This window comes from Ascaphus truei, chromosome 20, assembly GCF_040206685.1.
Source record: "Ascaphus truei isolate aAscTru1 chromosome 20, aAscTru1.hap1, whole genome shotgun sequence".
NCBI classification, from domain to species: domain Eukaryota; kingdom Metazoa; phylum Chordata; class Amphibia; order Anura; family Ascaphidae; genus Ascaphus; species Ascaphus truei.
Genome location: NC_134502.1, coordinates 28571223 through 28592151, shown reverse-complemented (window position 1 = coordinate 28592151; position 20929 = coordinate 28571223).

Here is a 20929-nt window from a genome sequence, read left to right as displayed (position 1 = left end):
TTTAAATGTGATTCCCCCAGGCACTTAAGCTCAGCATGTGACAAAATCAGGTGCACTTTATGTGGTTCTATTGGTCATCACAGCTCTGAGTGTGACAAGGACATTGTCTGCAACCTGTGCTATAAATGTGGTCATTCCTTTAAAGATTGCCCAGAAGCCGAACACAACCATTATGGGCAGAATGAAATGTGTAGTGTACAGAATACAGCATCTCCTAGTGATAAGGAGAATACCACAGAGTCATCAGAAAGTCTTCAACATACACCTGTAGAAGAGGTTTTAAAGTCTCTGGGTCTGACATATACACTTCCAGCCCAAAGGGGGTCAGACGGAGAACACAGGAGCGATCTGAGCAAAGATGGCGGCGAGTCCTGCAAAGATGGCGGCGAACCCCGCAAAGATGGCGGCGAACCCTGCAAAGATGGCGGCGAACCCTGCAAAGATGGCGGCGAACCCTGCAAAGATGGCGACGAACCCTGCAAAGATGGCGCCGAACCTCGCAAAGATGGCGATAATGAATGGGAAACAATAGCAAGTAAAAACAAGACTGCCCTAACCAGCTCAGCTAGAAAGAAAACTACAGAAACTGTCCAAGAAGAGATCTCGCTGCACAATACATATGAGGTATTGGAGGAAAAGAGTTGGGGTGAAAAGATGGATGACGCAGACCCCGATATGTCGGACAGTCAGACCTCGCAGCGGTCTGGATCTATTCAGGACATTGAGATGGCCGGACCATCGAATAAGAGAAATCTGCCATCAGAGAGTCCCCCCGGGAGAAAGAAAATGGTCAAAAAGAAAAATGGTGCAAAAAAGAAAAAAAAAGGGTGGTGGTGATTCACTAAATGTGCCAAAGTGCCCCTCTCCGCTGAAGGTGGCAACTAATTAATGTGAATAGTGTTAAGGGGAAAAAGATACAGACTCAAGTCTTTTCTAGTCTAAAGGACATTAAGAATTAGATTTTCTTTTTGCAGGAAATTTGCTTGATTACTTTGTGTTATTTATCTATCAGTAAAGTGTATATTGTTTATCTATCAGATGTAAAGTGTATATAGCAGGGGGAATCTGAGAGGTTGGAGAGAGGCGTTTAGATATCTTTGAAAAGGGAATCTCTGTAAGATAAATGTATTGTTTATGTCATTTTCTGGTTGCTATTCTGTAAGTATTGTGTGTATTTGTAAATATTTGTATTTTGTATTTAAAATAAAAAAGATTCCCCACACTACTACACCATCTATACACAGCACAGGTACAGCGCGGGCAGTGTCAGCCTCCCCCACACTACTACACCATGTATACACAGCACAGGTACAGCGCGGGCAGTGTCAGCCTCCCTCACACTACTACACCATGTATACACAGCACTACTACACCATGTATACACAGCACAGGTACAGCGCGGGCAGCGGAAGTGCCAGCCTCCCCCTCACACACACTACTACACCATGTATACACAACACAGGTAAAGCGCGGGCAGTGCCAGCCTCCCCCTCACACACTACTACACCATGTATACACAGCACAGGTACAGCGCGGGCAGTGGCAGTGCCAGCCTCCCCCTCACACACACTACTACACCATGTATACACAGCACAGGTACAGCGCGGGCAGCAGTGGTGCCAGCCTCCCCCTCACACACTTCTACATCATGCCATGTATACACAGCACAGGTACAGCGCAGGCAGTGGCAGTGCCAGCCTCCCTCTCACACACACACTACTACACCATGTATACAGCACAGGTACAGCGGGGGCAGTGCCAGCCTCCCCCTCACACACACTACTACACCATGTATACACAGCACAGGTACAGCGCGGGCAGCAGCAGCCTCCCCCTCACACACTACTACACCATGTATACACAGCACAGGTACAGCGCTGGCAGCAGCAGTGCCAGCCTCCCCCTCACACACACTACTACACCATGTATACACAGCACAGGTACAGCGCGGGCAGTGCCAGCCTCCCCCTCACACACACTACTACACCATGTATACAGAGCACAGGTACAGCGCGGGCAGCGGCAGTGCCAGCCTCCCCCTCACACAAACTACTACACCATGTATACACAGCACAGGTACAGCGCGGGCAGCGGCAGTGCCAGCCTCCCCCTCACACACACTACTACACCATGTATACACAGCAAAGGTACAGCGTGGGCAGCGGCAGTGCCAGCCTCCCCCTCACACACACTACTACACCATGTATACACAGCACAGGTACAGCGCGGGCAGTGCCAGCTTCCCCCTCATACACACTACTACACCATGTATACACAGCACAGGTACAGCGCGGGCAGCGGCAGTGCCAGCCTCCCCCTCACACACTACTACACCATGTATACACAGCACAGGTACAGCGCGGGCAGCGCCAGCCTCCCCTCACACACACTACTACACCATGTATACACAGCACAGGTACAGCGCGGGCAGCGGCAGCCTCCCCCTCACACACTACTACACCATGTACACACAGCACAGGTACAGCGCGGGCAGCGGCAGTGCCAGCCTCCCCCTCACACACACTACTACACCATGTATACACAGCACAGGTACAGCGCGGGCAGTGCCAGCCTCCCCCTCACACACACTACTACACCATGTATACACAGCACAGGTACAGCGCGGGCAGTGCCAGCTTCCCCCTCACACACTCTGGCCTATATCTCTTAAAATAAAATACTAATAGACTTGGCATTATTTCCTGTGTCCCATTAAAGGGAATTCCATGCGCCTCTCCCGGGAAATCTCTGTCCCACCGGTTAAATAATTACCCTGTTAGAAATATCCCCCTTGTTACCCCCTGTGTGCCAGGTTGCCGGGGGCACGCTGCAAACACACAGTGCTCTGCAGAACTGAAGAGTTCAATGATAATTAGTGCTTTAGAGACAGCGTTTCTGTTAAGGGAATTATATTTTGTTATAAAAGGGGCATTTAATAGTTATAAGCGCACTGCAGAAATCTAGAGAGAGAACGAATAGGGTAAGCATGATCCTACTGTACTTACTGTGTGTGTGTGTGTGTGTGTGTGTGTCTGTGTGTGTGTGTGTGTGTGTGTGTGTGTGTGTGTGTGTGTGTGTGTGTGTGTGTGTGTGTGTGTGTGTGTGTGTGTGTGTGTGTGTGTGTGTGTGTGTGTGTGTGTGTGTGTGTCACTGTGTGTGTGTCTCTGTGTGTGTGTGTGTGTGTCACTGTGTGTGTGTGTCACTGTGTGTGTGTCTCTGTGTGTGTGTGTGTCACTGTGTGTGTGTCTCTCTGTGTGTGTGTGTGTCACTGTGTGTGTGCGTGCGTGTGTTTGTTAAATTAGGCACACAGAGGTAAGAAGAAGAGATACTAGGATTTATTTATCACATCAACTTTTCAAGAGAGGGACGAATCTGAAACGTTCGTGTGATAAATAAATCCTTTTTTTTCTTTCTACAGAACTGTGTCTAGTTCAACTTTCATCATCAATCCTCTATAAGCGACCCCGGCAAGTTACTGGCTTATTATTATTATTATTATATACGTGAGTGCTGCCTTATACTGTATACAGGATATATATATATATACAGTACAGTATATATATATATATATATATATATATATATATATATATATATCTATATTACATCTTATACATGTATATATTTATATATACATACATGAATAGACACAAATATACATACATCTATATACATATATATATGAACAAAAAACAAATAAAAGCGCAAGCTCCATAGCACGTAACTGAGTAAAAAATAAGGTACATTTATTTAAAAAATCAGCAACCCATAAGAATGTGCACTTACAGGATTTCAAACAGAACCATTCGTGGGAGAGAAATCTCTATTGTGGTCATCTGCGGTGGTAGGGTGAGTCCCAGGTTTGCAGAGTGGATGTAAACAGCCCAGGTTCACCATGAATTGGCAGCAAGATATAAAGGCATCCAATGCCTGCACGTCCTTGCTATGGAGCTTGCGCTTTTATTTGTTTTTGTTCATAGATTCCAAAAGTGGTTGGCTATACCACTCCCCTTAAAGCTGCAAAGACGCTCCCTGGATCTTCTATTGGGACTATATTTCTCTCTGGATTTTTTGTTTGAGTGGAACATTCAATTTGGATTTTCCTTTTTTTCACTATCACGTTATGGTTTGTAGATATTATTAGGTTAAATTGTGGTAATTTTAATTTATTTTAATATTTTAAATATGTTATTATAATTTATCATTTATTAGGGTTATTTTACATCCTCTTTAGCGCTACTTAATTTTTGTGTTGTCTTTGATACATATATATATATATATATATATTTAAAGATTTACATTTTTACGTCTTTAAATATATATAGAGATATACATTTGTATTTATATGGAAGCATATTAACCTTTAATATATATAATTACACACATAGCAGTGACAGTCAGTACAGGAAAAGCAAAGTGCGCCTCTGTGTTGTATAATGATGCTGAGTATCTATACACTGATAATGAACACGCTGCGCTGTATAATAATAGGGAGTATCTATGCCCTAATAATGAACATGCAGTGCAGTATAATGATGTTGAGTATCTATACACTGATAATGAACATGCTGCGCAGTATAATGATGCTGAGTATCTATGTGCTAATAATGAACATGCTGCGCTGTATAATGATGCTGAGTATACCTATTTACTCCCTCCTCTAAACTGTGCCTTCTGCTCACGTAATAATGGCTTTATCTTACATACAGTAGTAATGATGCCTAGTATACAGTGTAATGTGTGTAATATAGTACTGGTATACAGTGTAATGTGTGTAATATAGTAATGGTATACAGTGTAATGTGTGTAATATAGTACTGGTATACAGTGTAATGTGTGTAATATATGTAGTACTGGTATACAGTGTAATGTGTGTAATATAGTACTGGTATACAGTGTAATGTGTGTAATATAGTACTGGTATACAGTGTAATGTGTGTAATATAGTACTGGTATACAGTGTAATGTGAGTATTATAACATTGCAGGGTTCTGATTTCCCGTCCTATAAATAATGGATCAGGATTTAACCTCCTCCTGAATAGACAATGTATTGGTGCATCACCATGAATAGCTCATTAATTATCAATTAATTCCATTTCCAATAGTAGATCCAGACTCCAGGACATAGAGTATATTAGCATGACATCCCAGGGTGAGAAACTAGAGGCCTGGTGGTCCCCACGCGGGTACCCCAAAATAGGTCTCCTAATGACAGTATACTCAACCCCGAGGTTGACCTCTTCATCCTTTGCTGCTTGTGTTTAACCTCCTCCTGTCTGGTTGCAGAGCGATGCCCCTTTTATACTGGTCTATGTGGCACCTCGTTCTCTCCTACCTCACTCCTGCCTCTCGTTCTGACAGCCTGGGGTGCAAACTGCGGGGCTCGGACCTCACTGGGGTCTACAAGCATGGAGATGTCTTAATAGGGGCAGTGATGCCCTTCCATGTTGACAAACATTATCCTCAAATCCTTTTCACAGAGACCCCCCCACAGGGAGCCTGTAAAATGTAAGGTTTATAATGTCCTCTGTGTGTGTGTCTCTCTCTCTGTCTCTCTCTCTGTCTCTCTCTCTGTCTCTATCTCTCTCTCTCCCAACTGCTCCCTCCACCCTCCCCACTATTGTGCTCTTTTGCCATCACCTTTTTCATATTTACCTATCTCTCTTTCTCTCTCTTTCCTTTTCGCTCTCCCCTCTTTCTTGCATGCCCTCTTTTTTCTCCCTATACCACGATCTACTTTTTTCCATCTATAACCATCTACAGTTTATCTCTCACTCTCGATCTCCACCTTGCTTCTCTCCTTATCTTCTACCCTCTCCCTTTCCATCTCTATTCCTCCTTCTGACAGTCTTTCCCCAACATTTGGCAAACCACCTCCACTGTCATTCATCTAGCCTTCTCAATTTCTCTATAGGTGTGAGTAAATTTACATCATTGGGTTCCCTCTTCTCACCCCAGGTTTTATTCTGACGTTTTCCAGCAGTTCCAGGCTATGAAGTTCACTATGGAGGAGATCAACAGAAGATATGACCTCCTCCCAAACCTCACCCTGGGCTTTCAAATCTATGACTCATGCATTGCACTCCAACAGGAGCTGGATGGGACCCTGAAAGTGCTAACAGGTCAACACAAGGGGATTCCCAATTACTCTTGCCGGAAAGAGACTCCACAGGCTGCCATCATAGGACACTCAACGTCCACCTACTCTATTCTCATGGCACATATCCTGGGTCTGTACAGATACCCACAGGTAACAATCAACTATTCATTTTTTAATGTAATGCTTCAAAAAAAAGTATTAAAATGAATGAATGGTTCTGCTAATATTGATAAACTCAGTGAAACCGGTTAGCTGTACCTCATCATCAAACTCACATTTATCACCGTAGATCAGTCACTTCTCAACCAGCTCCCTCCTGAGTGACAGGACACAGTTCCCTTCCTTCTTCAGGACTGTTCCCAGTGATGCCTTCCAGTCCCAAGGGCTGGCCCAGCTGGTGTTGTATTTTGGCTGGACATGGGTTGGGTTGGTGGCTTTGGGAGATGACTATGGGCAAGAGGGCATCCAGCTCGTTAAGCAGGAGATCCTCAAAGCTGGAGCTTGTGTGGCATTCACAGAATTCATCCTGCTCACTCGTCTGGATAAGAATGCCCCCCTCCTCACCAGGGTCATCAGAGAGTCAACGGCCACAGCTGTGGTGGTCTTCTCCATGGATATTGACATGATCCCACTTCTTGATGAGATGCTGAGGCAGAATGTGACTGGGAAGATCTTCGTGGCCAGTGAAGCTTGGTCCATCTCAAACATATTATCCATGGCCAAATATTTTGCAATTCTCTCCGGCTCTATCGGTTTTGCCTACTACAGCTCAACGATTGCAGGGTTTAAAGGGTATCTAAACAGTGTTCGTCCTTTTAACACCCCGGGGGAAACCTGGTCTAAAATATTCTGGGAAGAAGCTTTTGGATGCAAATTCTTCGACCAGAGAAACCTCACCAGCTCATGGGATAATCCAGCAAAGTTGTGTACAGGAAATGAGGATCTAGAGAGTATCCAGAACAGTTACAACGATGTGTCCAGTGTAAGAGGTCCTTACAACGTTTATACAACGATTTATATTATAGCCAAAGCTCTGCATGATCTGCAGACATGCCAGGAGGGGAGAGGACCATTTTATAATGGAAGTTGTACAGATATTCAGAACTTCAAACCATGGCAGGTACTGTAATAATCTCTGTTAATCATTTGCTTAATATGAAGGGAGAAAAAACGCCCCGATGGTCAAGATTGTTGATGGTCATTTATTAGTGAGTCTTTGTAACTGTGGAGGCCGAAATGAAGTATTTGAAAGTCCATATTCTCCCCCTTGTCTCCTCTATCAGATGGTAGGTGCGGCCATTTACAGCCGATTAACCAACCTTACAATGTTTTCCCAGCTATTTATATTTTTTAAAGTCCCAAAGTCCATAGTAGAGTGCTCACATTGTGTTGTATGTCTTTATTTAGATAGCGCCATTAATGTACATAGCACTTCACAGCAGTAATACACATGTTAATCAAATAAATAACAGATAATATAAATAACAGATCATGGGAATAAGTGCTTTAGACATTAAGGAAGAGGAGTCCCTGCTCCGAGGAGCTTACAGTCTAATTGGTAGGTAGGGAGAACATACAGAGACAGTAGGAGGGAGTTCTGGAAAGTGCGTCTGCAGGGGGCTAAGCTTTATGTATCATTTGTCACATGGAAACACCTGCCGTTTATTCTCACTTGGCCCCACTCCACTGTGCAGCACAGAGCTGTTTTGTATGCAGGTTACAAAGGATATTATCAGAAAACATGTCTTATCATAATCTTCTCAAGTATTGATCTTTGTTGTCCACTAATATACCTAAGGACCATATCCACAAAAAACCTCTAGGTCTCCCACCTCTCCCTCTCATGCCTCCATCTCATCCAGCGCCGTTGAGAGCCCTTGCATGCCAATTGAGCTTACCCCGCACTTGCGCCAAGCTTCCCCCAAGCACGCCTTCTGCCCGGGGCAACAGCTGTGGAATTAACCAACCAGTCTCACCCAACCTCCCCCCCCCAGCCACCCTCCTCCCGAACCCCACCCCCATGAACCCCGAGCCTACCTCCTGCTCCGGGCAGCTGCTACGGGGATATCGGGGGCAGGAGGGGAAGCGTCTGCCGGGCAAGGAAGCAGGAAGCAGCACCCACCTGGTCATGTTCACTCACCCAGTCACTCATCCACCTACCTTCTCACTCATTCCTCCACCCAATCACTCAATCAATGAATAATCCGAAAACTGTACAGTACAGCTGTTGGCTCAATAAATAGATTAGAACATCCGCAGTGTGCTGTGTTGTTTTTTTTGCCAACAAAGAATGCCACCACTGGTGGAATGATGTCTCCCAATATCTGACTTCCTGGCAGGGTCGCTGACATTAAATTCTGTTTAGCAGATGTTTTTAGTCCAGTGGTGTGGATGTTCCTTCACCTGGAGGTTACTCGGTTTAGTGGCACAGGGGTAAGGAAGGGATGTTATAATCTTTGTGGTTGAACCTGAGCCTACGCAGACTTTTCCCGGAAGAAGTGAGAAATGGGAATACACATCCGCTTGTTTGGAGCGGGGGAATAACAGAGATTTAGGATTACACGCACAACACAGAACGGGTGCGAGCACAAGTGAAAATAACAACACACAATGTCCCATTATGTGAGGTTGCCATTAAGAATCCCACCACTGGTGGACAGACGGCTCTCAATATCCATCTTCCTGGCAGGGTCCTGAAATTGAATTCTGTTTAGTAAACGTTGTCATTCCATAGAGGGCAAATAAATGAGGGATGATCCTTTTTCCCCCTGCAGCTGTTACACTACATCCAGAACGTACATGTGAGGCTGAGCAATGGAAGGGAGGTCTTCTTTGATAGGAATGGGGACCCACCAGCAGTGTACGATATTGTGAACTGGCAGCTGGGGGCAGATGGCATGATGAGGCAGGTCAAGGTGGGAAGCTACGATACCGTGGCCTCAGATGGAAACACCTTTAGTATCAATGCAAGTGCCGTGATGTGGGCATCAGGGAGAAGACAGGTATGCAGTGCCACGGCTTTGAGTGAGAGTTCTGCTTGTGCAGAACCTGGCAGTGCCAGTCTACTCAGGATAATAGAGATGATGATGTTTTAGAAATGCAAGCTCACAAGTATTTGAGTTGGTGAATCTTGTTCGAATCCCAGAGTCAGTTCTACTTGTGACCTTGGGTAAGTCACCTCATCTAACCAGAACCGTATATTTGATTACGAGGCTACGAGGCTGTGACACTTTGTGCCTGTAGAATTCAGTGAATAACAGAATAGAGGATCATTCTCTATATGTGTTTCTGTCCTCTGGAGAGCCACTTTTACCTCTTATGGGAGGTTACCTATTATTCACTGTCTACGCCCTCACAGGCGTTAGTAAGCAATCCTGTGGAGTCAGGGAGTGCAAATTCTTCCCATCTACTGTTGAATTTTGTCTACAGCACTGAATATATTGACAGTGTTATAGAAGAAAAATAGAATTATTGGGAGGAATTCAATATTTACATTTACATCTGGGAATACCGTACTACATTTATTCATTGTCCATCGGATTTATAGTCCATGAAGTCTTTCTCTCACACAGGGGAATACAGTGAGCAGAGAGCAGTGACTTATGCCACATGGAGTCCTTCTTTCCCATCATAAGTGATTGCATTAGAACACAGAGAAGGGAGCTCTGCATTTGTCCATCTCCATGCAGGGTGAAACAGTGACACAGAGAGATATAAAACTGTCCGTCACATTGTATACCATCTTGTGACATGCTTAACATGCATTGTCCTCCAGGTTCCTCAGTCTGTCTGCAGTCAGGACTGCCCCGCTGGTTTCAGAAGGGTGTTGAGAAGAGGGAAGCCTGTCTGCTGCTTCCAATGTGTCCCCTGTTTCCAAGGAGAAATTTCCACCCAGACAGGTGAGCAGATCACAGATGCACGGTAGACCAACCAAAAGACGTTGGGTAGTGAAAGGGTTTTCACCTTTTATCTTTCAGACTCTGTTGACTGCTCGATGTGTCCATGGGATAAGTGGCCAAATCTCCAGAGAAACAGATGCCTCCCAAAGACCATCGAGTTCCTCTCATACGAAGAGCCCTTGGGTGCCACCTTGACTGCTGCCAGTGTCTTTTCCTCCATCATCCCAGTTTTAATCCTCAGACTTTTCATCCGTTATAAGAACACTCCCATTGTCAGAGCCAACAACTACACCCTCAGTTGTCTTCTCCTGGGGTCCCTGTCACTCTGTTTCCTCTGCGCTCTGGCTTTCATTGGTTTCCCCCATCCTGAGAAGTGTCTTCTGCGCCAGGCTGCTTTTGGCATTGTATTTGCCTTCTGTGTCTCATGTATCTTGGCCAAAACAATTATGGTGGTCTTCGCCTTCATGGCAACCAAACCTGGGAGCAGGCTGCATAAATGGACAGGTCCTAAGGTGTCCTACATGATTATTGTCTTCTGCTCCCTTATTCAACTCCTCTTGTGTTTCTCTTGGCTGGGTCTCGCCCCTCCCTCCCCAGAAAACAACATCAAAACCAAACCCGGAATCATCATCATAGAGTGTAACGAGGGCTCCCCCTTTGCATTCTGGTGCATGCTGGTATATCTTGGCCTCCTGGCCACCACCAGCTTCACCGTTGCGTTCCTGGCAAGACAGCTCCCTGAAAGCTTCAACGAGGCCAAGTTCATCACCTTCAGCATGCTGGCCTTCCTCAATGTCTGGGTGTCCTATATCCCGGCCTCCCTCAGTGCACGTGGCAAGTACACCGTGGCCATGGAGGTCTTTGCCATCCTTGTCTCCACATGGGCTCTGGTGGTCTGCATGTTTGTGCCCAAATGTTTCATCATATTGTTCCGACCCGACATGAACTTGAGAGGACGTCTCATGGGGAAAGCTAAAGGTTAAAATTAAGAGCAAACAAGGATCTAAGATGTTTAATGACTCCTCAGAACTTTAAAAATATTTTGCTTTAAGTATAATTATTTGTCAGTTCTTATATTATATTTGGAATGTGGCAAAATAAATAAAGTTGTGTCCATGTTTTTAATAATTTCCATAATGGCTCCTATTGCTCAAAATACATTAACCCATTACTATAACTCCTCCAATTGTTCCATATAACTGCTTCCTATAACTCCTCTTATTGCTTCATATAACTGTTCCCTATAACTCCTCCAATCACACCATATAACTCTTCCCTATAATTCCCATTGCCCCATATAACCGCGCTCTATAACATCTCCATATACAGTATCAACTCCATATAAAACCACCAATTGCTTAATATAAATGTTCCCTATAACTCCTTGTACTGTATTTATCTCTATAACCTCTCCCTATAACTCCTTCTATTAAACCATTTAACCATACCATATTCCTCTTCCTATTGCTCTATAAAACATCTACCCCCTCCTATCACTAGATATAATTGCACCCTATTACTCCTATTGTCCAATTCAACAACTCCCTATAACACCTCCTTAGGCTACATATAACTGCTCCCAATAACTCCTATTGCCCCATATACGTGCTCCCTATAACACTTCCTATTGCTCCATATAACCACTCCATGTAACTCCCCATATTGCCCCATATAACCATTCCCTATAACTCTTCCTATTGGTCCATATAACCCCTCCCTATAACTCCTCCAATTGCCCCATATAACTTCTCCTACTATAATCCCTACACTCACAGAAATTGTTAACTCCCTCTCCTCTGGTACCTTTTCTTCCACCTTCTAACATAATGTACAACAGTCATACCATTACTCAAAAACAGAAAGCATGACCCTACCTGTCTTTTTAACTACCGTCCTGTCTCCCTCCTGCCTTTTGCCTCTAAACTCCTTGAACGTCTTGTATTCTCCCGCTTGCTCCATTTTCTCCCCACTTACTCTGTCCTTGACCCTCTACAATCTGAATTCCGCACTGCTCACTCCACTGAAACAACCCTTGCTAAACTAACTAATGACTTCTATGCTGTCAAAGACAAAGGTACTTAAACTCATATTACTTGACCTCTCTGCAACATTTCATACACTGTGGACCACTATCTTCTCCTTCAAATTCTCCATACTCTTGGTATCCGTAACAATGCTCTATCCTGGATTTCCTCTTACCTCTCCCATGATACTTTCAGTGTCTCTTTTGCTAACTCCTCCTCCTCTCTGTGGGGGTACCCAAGGGCTCTATCCTGGGACCTCTACTCTTATCACACTCTCTCTAGGTGACCTAATCATATCTATTTGGTTCAAATGTAACCTCCATGCTGATGAGATGCAAATTTATTTTTCAACCCCTGACCTTACACCTGCTGTACAGACAAAGATTCTCAATCTCTCTTGTGAAAGCTGAAAAATATTTAAACGCAGGTTCAAATATCAAATGAGTTTATTCATACTAACAAGTGCGAAACAGGGAGAGAAGCTTACAGGAGCTCTCTGACAAAATGCAGGTACAAAGAATACTTATAAGCAAATACAAACAGCTATGCCCCCTACAGATGGGGTGAATTAAAGGTCACAGAAAATAACCAAAAGATACAACCTTATGCAAACTTAAATTCTAAAGAAAATAACCTTTACCCCATATATGCCTGGAGCTAGTAATTTCCTGAAAAAAACAATTATCACATTCCTAAATTGGGTTTGCTAATTGAAAAGAAAAGAAAAGGGAGAAACAGTTTCTTATCTCTAACTTCCAATCCCAATAACTTTGTGAAAGCATGACTTAATACACATTTCTAAAGTAGGGGTGCTGCATAGAATTGAAAAAGTAACTGTGGTTTTCTTATCTGAACTAGCAGTAGCTGAGACTAACCTTGAGGCTCATCTCTCTTTGCAGCTGCAGGCTGAGGCCAGCTCAGGGAGCGATACTCTGCTACATTTTCACACACTTTCATAACTGGACAAGACAAAATGGTTGACAAAAAGGAACAAACAAAACAAACAATATGGCTGCTTAGATCCTAGTGCCCCCTCCTTGGGACTCCCCTATATCACATTTTCACAGTCCACCCCTTTTTATTCTTAAAAACACTTGTTAGTGAAGGGGCACATAGGGTTGCATTGTGGTGCGCGTCCGCATTTGATATTCTTCAGGAGTCTCATAGTTCTGGTAAAAATAGGGAGTGGGCATGACCGTTACCGTCACTAGCAATGTCCACTAGCTCTGTGGCCAGAATGTCTTCCAGAGTTAGATCACGTCTTCATCATTCTTCAAGGGACTGCGTGTGCCAGCAACATACTCTAGGTCTGACAGAAGGGCCATCATATCAGTGGAAGGGGCAACACATTTGTGGTTCAAACTTTTGCAGCAAGTCACGCACACATAGATGATGACAAGTAGAAACAACACACACAACAAAGCATTCACCAGTTTCGCTCCCAGTGATCCAAGCCATCCGCCAAGCCCCAAAGGATCCTAATTTCCAACTCCACCTTTCCTCAAACTTTCCTTTATCTCTCCTATCTTCTCTAGATATTATCTCTCTGGGGTGCAACTTTTGGGGTGTGGATAGTACATTGGGCTACATTGCACACAGGCATGGGCTGTCATGATAAACATAATCAGTAACAAAATAAACAATTAGAACAATAACTGTGGAAATAAAAGAAAGCAATACAATTCTCCCAGTTGGTGACAACAACGGGATCAGCATCTTTCCCTTGATCCTAGACTGGTATGCTAAAACAGTGTGATCACTAGGAAATAACTAAAAACAAGTAAAATAACGGCGCAAAGTTCGTATACTGATGGCCTGATTTTTCCAGGACCTTTCTCCTATGATAGTTAGTGGTCAGGGTTATTATGCCCGTCAAGACACTAACTTGAAGCGGCTGTGGGTGGTGCTGGGACAAGTTTCACATGTGTGACGTGGATCCAGGAAGACAGCTCTGCCACTTTAACATCTGTATTTGTAGTGAGGAGTACTTGAAATGAGCCTTTCCACCTGGGTTGAAGAGCATTCTTGCGTCGATAATGCTTGACCATTATCCAGTCACCTTCGTTGAGAGAATTCTGCTTTGTGTTTTCCTTGGTAGACGGTACCACTTGCACTTGAAAGTGGAGAGACACTGACCAAATCATCAGTAAGAGCATGATCATGCAACATTAATGCTAAGGTACCTGCAGTAATCATTGGCCTACCCATTATAATTTCATGTGGGTTTAATTTAGTTTTCCCTTGTGGAGTACTCTTTATAGACATAAGTGCCAAGGGGAGGGTGTCTGGTCATTATAATTTGGTTTCAGCACAAATTTTATTCTTGAGGACCCCATTGGTCCTTTCTACCTTCACTGCACTTTGGGGGTGGTACGGGCAATGTAGATACACAATACCCAAATCTTTTGCCAATTCCTGAACTATGGCAGCGGTAAAATGTGTACCTTGGTCTGAAAAAATTTATTGAGGTATCCCATATCTAGATATACATTTCTTACCCACTTTGCAAGCATCTGCATGCTGACAAAGATATATTTTAACCCATCCAGAGAACATAAAGACAACAACTAAAACATAACGGCAGATATGGCAAGTAGAACAAAAATCTGCCACCTGTGGACCAATATTAGGTGCAAACCAATCATTTCTGATAGACAATAGTATCCCCCCTTTGGTTCATATGCAAACCATATGCCACATGAACAATATATGACATAAAGGATGATGGCATTAAAAACATTAGCGGCTAAAATATTGGTTGCTTGATCTGCAGCAAAATGAACCCTGAAAGCTTGGGTAGAAAATCTGCATCAAAACCTCATTCTGGGAACAAATACAAACCAACACAAAACCATCCACTACATCTCTGTGACAGGAACCACCAAAATACAAAACAACATCCGGTCTGCTGAGAGGAACACCCCCAGAGAGAAAACATATCCTAATAAGAAAAAATAAAATTGAAATATATTCACTGGTTACACATAAAAAGAACACAGACATAATTTCACCCTTCTCTCATACACAGTAAACCAACTTCACAAAAATAATATGAAAACACATACTTCTCACTCATCCTAGTTATAAGAAAAGAAAACAGTCTTGCAAACTAAATTAATAAAAATGTTCTTCTCTTTCCCCATATTATAACTAACCTGCTTTCAACCCTAATTGACGCTACTGAGCTTTGAGTTAACTTTTGTGTCTGGAATGTACCTCTGCACATTCTTTAAGCTGGAGAAGGGGGGCTATCTGGGCTGCTTATTCTGAATCTCTCTCTCTCCTTTCTTGAGATAGAAATAGAGCAGAAGGAAGCATTCCTCGAGGCACGATGGAACCGGAGACTTCATCTGTATCCCAAATCTTGCGTTCCGCTCAAGGATGTCTTCTCTCTACCCCCTTTGTATCTAAAGTCCTCTCCCGCCTTAAACCTTTCTAACTGACTGCCCCACACCTCTGGAACTCCCCTCCCCTCAATACCCGACCAGCACCCTCTCTATCCACCTTTAAGACCCATCTTAAAACCTAACTACTTAACAAAGCATAGGAGTAGCTCCATGGCTGATACTTTACACCTCATCAACCTTGGCCCCTCGCAGATGCACATACCAAAATGACCTCCTACTGTCTCTGTACGTTGTTCCTACATACCAATTCGATTGTAAGCTCTCAGAGCAGGGACTCCTTTTCCTAAATGTTACTTTTATGTCTGAAGCACTTCTCCCCTTTATGTGTTATTTATATTATATGTTATTTATATGATTATTTCACTGCTGTGAAGCGCTATGTACATTAATAATGCTATACAAATAAAGATATACATAGAGTTAATACTCCCCTCACATTTAAAATACCCCTCCACACATAATATCCCCTCTCACACTTAATATGCCACCAGAAACATCTCTTTTCCTCTGCAAGACAAACAGAAATGTCTTTCTTTGCCACAACCATGCTGCTCTGGAGTGTGCTAACACATGTTGCTTTTTGTTTACGTGTAATGTCCCAGCCACTGTAATTAGCTGATAGAATGTATTCCGGTGGGGAGAGAATGAAGTGATCTGACCATCTCACTGATAGCAAAAAAGAAGACCTGGGTGCTCCCCCTGGGAAAGGTTCAATTAAAAAATAAATGTAACAACAAGATAAAGTAAATCCACGAACGTAACGACCTTCTACAGTGGCTAAGGATCGCTGCTGCTTCCGAAGTCTCTTCCTATGACTCAAAAAAACCCGTAGGACCTATCCAGGATCCTTATTGGTACAGAAAGACAAAGGGGGACACAGGGGGGAGCACAGGTTTTAGAGATGGTAGGTGTATATATTCAATACGGATGGGTCAATATACTCCTAGATAAATGGATACCGAGGTGATGGTGTGTAAAGTGAAATAATATCAAAAACACTTACACGGCCTTGTGTAAGTACTGTCACGTAAGTGTCTCTTTCCTCTCCTCCTTCTTTCTTCTTCCTTCTTTATTTCTTCTCTCCTTCTTTCCGTTCTGTGGTTGTTCATGAGATCAAATTAAAACTAGAGATCCTGATGAAGCATCAAACTTTCATAGACAGGAATAAAAAACTGTCAGAGGAAATTGATGCTCTGGAAAAGAACTTAGAGATAAGCAAGAATATCAAATGTAAAAGGGACAAGGAAGACTATGAGGAGGGTCTCAGTAAGAAATGGGACAAAAGTGGTTTTAATAAAACCCATGAGAAGAAGAGGGATGGGAGCACGTATACACCAAGGAGGCAAAGGACCAACTCAACTGATACCAAAAATACAAAATCAGAGAGCTAAATTAAGGATGCACCCACTCCTCCACTCCCCCCCCCAACCTATCAGAAAAGAAAAAGATGAACACACAGAAGTGAATAGGAGAGAGAGAGACAAGAAACCCTATGATAGAGGAGGTTATCAGCAGCATAGACCTCATTACCCAAATAACACCTACCATCCCAGGGAAGAAAGGAGATTTGACCCAAGGGATAGAGGTTATCAGTATAGAAGGGAATATCGGAGCCGAGAGAGATCTAGAGAAAAGGGAAGGCGATATGACTATGAAAGGGATAACAGGAGAGAGAGAGAAGATAGGAGAGACAAACCCTATTGGAGGGTTGAAAGAGAGGAATATAGAGATAGAAGGGACAGGACAAGACAGAGACCTGAAGAGGCAGGGACTAGGAGAAACGCTAGTCGATCTCCAATTAAAAGTCCAGTATGGGAGAGAACTAAGCAAGGAAATGTGGTAGTTTTTTTAGGACAAAGTCCTCCGCATCACCTCCATACACAGAACAGATTCGAAACATTGACAAACAAGGGCACAGAAGAAAAACAACAAGGGAGAAAAAGAGAAAGAGAGGAAAAAGGGGAAGAAGGAGGCAATCCAAAAAAACAAAACAAGTGAAAGGGGTTTTTAACATGAGTAAGGTGACACTAACTGACACACAAGTAGACCTTATAGCCAGAGGCCTGAATTTCGCTCCTGCAACTAAACGAAGTGGTTTCACAATGTTTTTAGACGCCAACAAATTCCTGAGACAGCTCACTATCATAAGATTTTTTCTTAATAAAGATGCACAGAGTAGGGAACTGTTAGGAGACAGCCAGATCACTATACAGACTAGTGATACTGGAGATGGGTTCATCCATTCAGAACTGAAGGAAAAATCGAAATTCAACCCAAGCACCAGCAAAGGGCATTACCTGGAGGTTTATCAAAAACTAGTATCTGATGATTTAGAAACATTAGCGGGGAGGAATAAAGCCTTGAGGGACAACCTAAATAAAGAAGAAAAGGAAGCCCTAAAAGAGCTGACAGAGGATAGGTCCATCACCATCAAACCAGCGGATAAAGGCGGGGGAGTGGTGGTGATGGACACAGAATACTACCTTCAGGAAACAGGCCGCATCTTAGGGGATGCGGTGACATACCAAGTACTTAAGAGAGATCCGACAAAACAATACAAGGAAGAATTTGACATAATCCTAAATAAGGGGAAAACTTTGGGAATACTTAATAAAAAAAGAGTGGGGATACATCCATTGTGATAAACCCATACTGCCGGTATTTTATTTTCTTCCAAAAATATACAAGTGCCTAGAAGCCCCCCCTGGGAGACCGATAATATCAGGAATTGGCTCATTGACACAAAATCTATCAGAATATCTTGATATCTTTCTCCAAAAATACGCAACTGCAGGTAGATCTTATTTAAAGGATACCACCCAGGTCTTAAACATATTGAACGAGATTAGTTGGCAAGAAGATTATATACTAGCCACATGCGATGTTAAATCGCTTTACACTTGTATCAAGCATTCAGATGGTATAGGCGCAGTACGAAGAGTAGTTTCCAGTGACACACTTATACAGGAAGAACAGTGCACGTTCATTTTAGACAGTACAGCTTTTATCTTAGAACACAACACTTTTTTGGTTCAACGATGTGATATACCTCCAATTGTGTGGCACTGCTATGGGGACCAGGTTTGCTCACAGTTTCGCCAATATTTTTATGGCGGACTGGGAGGAAAACAATATTTGGTCTAACAATCCATTCGGCGCAAACCTGGTCTCCTGGCAAAGGTATATCGATGATGTGCTTTTCCTATGGAAGGGAAGTGAAGACACATTAGGGAAATTCATTGAGTATATAAACAGCAATACAATAAACTTAGAATTCACATCGGAGCACAGTAAGGAATCAATTAATTGTTTGGATCTTACAATATACATAGAGCATGAAGAAGTCAAAACCAAGACTTATTTTAAAACCACTGAAGCAAACAATTTCCTTTTAACCTCTAGTTGTCACCATCCAAAGTGTTTTAGCAACATTACTTACGGCCAGTTCAGGAGAATTAAAAGGAATTGCTCTGATAACCAATTTTTTAAAGAACAGGCACATGTATTACAGGGGAGGTTTTTAGAACACGGGTATCAACCCAAGTTAGTGGAGGCGGCTTTTAAAAAAACAGATTTAATCCCAAGAGGGGATCTATTGAAACCAGCTACAAAGAAGAAAGATGGGAGTTTTAATACGGCCTTTGTCACCACCTACAGCACAGACGCAGTCAGAGTCAGAGACATAATTAAGAAGCATTGGCACATAGTACAGAAGGACCCAGTTTTAATGGGTCATATCCCGGAGGTACCTAGAGTAATCTTCAGAAAAGAAAAGATGTGTTTTTGATATTATTTCACTTTACACACCATCACCTCGGTATCCATTTATCTAGGAGTATATTGACCCATCCTTATTGAATATATACACCTACCATCTCTCAAACCTGTGCTCCCCCCTGTGTCCCCCTTTGTCTTTCCATCTCACTGATAACCAGCTGAGTTACCCGAGATTGAGGCTGTTGGTCATATTCTATCAACTCCGAAAGCGCAGATCGGCACGGAATGCCCCATTGAAATGATACTCGTGGATTGGTGCAGTCAGATACTGTATTGTCGATGAGTTTTCTAAAATAAATCTGGGGCAATCACCAACAAGACCTGGGTACATGCTGGGTACATGCTGGGTACATGCTGGGTACATGCTGGGTACAGGCTGGGTACATGCTGGATACATGCTGGGTACATGCTGGGTACATGCTATCACATTTCAGTGACATTTCTGCAGACAGACTAATGGACAATCGGATTCACAGCGGGGGTCCCTGGCAGTCCCATTCAAACAGAATGGGACTGCCAGGGACCCCTGCTGTGTTATTCCGATGGGCCATTAGTCTCTACAGAAATGCCACTGAAATGTTTGCAGCATGTACCCAGCATGTACCTGGTTCTTGTTGTTGATAGCCCCAGATTTTCCAAGGCAAGTTTAAGGCAAGTTTTAGAATACTCGTCGGCGCACCTGTATGTTCCAATGTCTAACTGGGGCAGATACGTGGGCTCCATCCTATAATCCAACACAAAGACCATTAACACATCTTGTGGTGTCAATGGTATATGCATAGGACGGAGGCTCCATCTTATAAACAGAGACCCAGAAACCCAGTAAATGTCCTTTTGTGAGGTTTAGCTGATTGAACCTACAGTATACAGAACACTCCATAATCAATAATTACACAATGCAAAAACCCAACGCTAATGATAACAACATTTACCCCAGTCCAATGTAATGTCCATACAGGTTGGAAAAGTTCTCTTTGTATTTCATACGATGCTGGCTGGTGTCTCAATTATCCTCCTACAGGTGAATAAAAAAGGGGGAAGAGACCATTGCGCAGCAACAAGCACCAAATACCAGCTCAAGAGGACTTTAAAGTATTCAACTTACAAAAGTAATGCTGTTATGTTCAGTTGAGAGAATCTGTGCTTTAACCAACGTTTTCTCCTGGGCCTCACGAATCCCACGTGCTGTCAATCTTTAGTCAGCCCCTTCTCCCGGTATCCCACAGCTCGAACACTCAATAGTACTCTCCGTGGGTTCCGATTCACAGGAAGTTCATGTGAGACCGCTTCCTAGATACACTCAGTGCAATGTGCGCGCTGTTCAGGGCACGAGCACGTTTTGAACAGGAACGTAGTAGAGGCAGGAGGCGGCCCGCACATTGCACTGAGTGTATCTAGGAAGCGATAGTTATTGTCTGTTTTACAAATTTGTGAGTTATTTGTTAGGTAGGAACCCCACGGCAGCTTTTACCAATCACGCACTGAGTTTTTGGTTTGTAGTATCCCATTTTAAATTAGAAATTGTTATTTAGCACATTTAATGGTCACAGCGCTGAGCTATCGGGTAATATTTAACCACATATACACTCCATAATCAGATTACTTTTTGTCTTGACGTGTATGCTAGGGCATCAAAGATAGAGATGACATCACACATAGAGATGACATCAGAAAAAGAGATGACATCACAGATAGAGATGACATCACAGATAGAGATGAC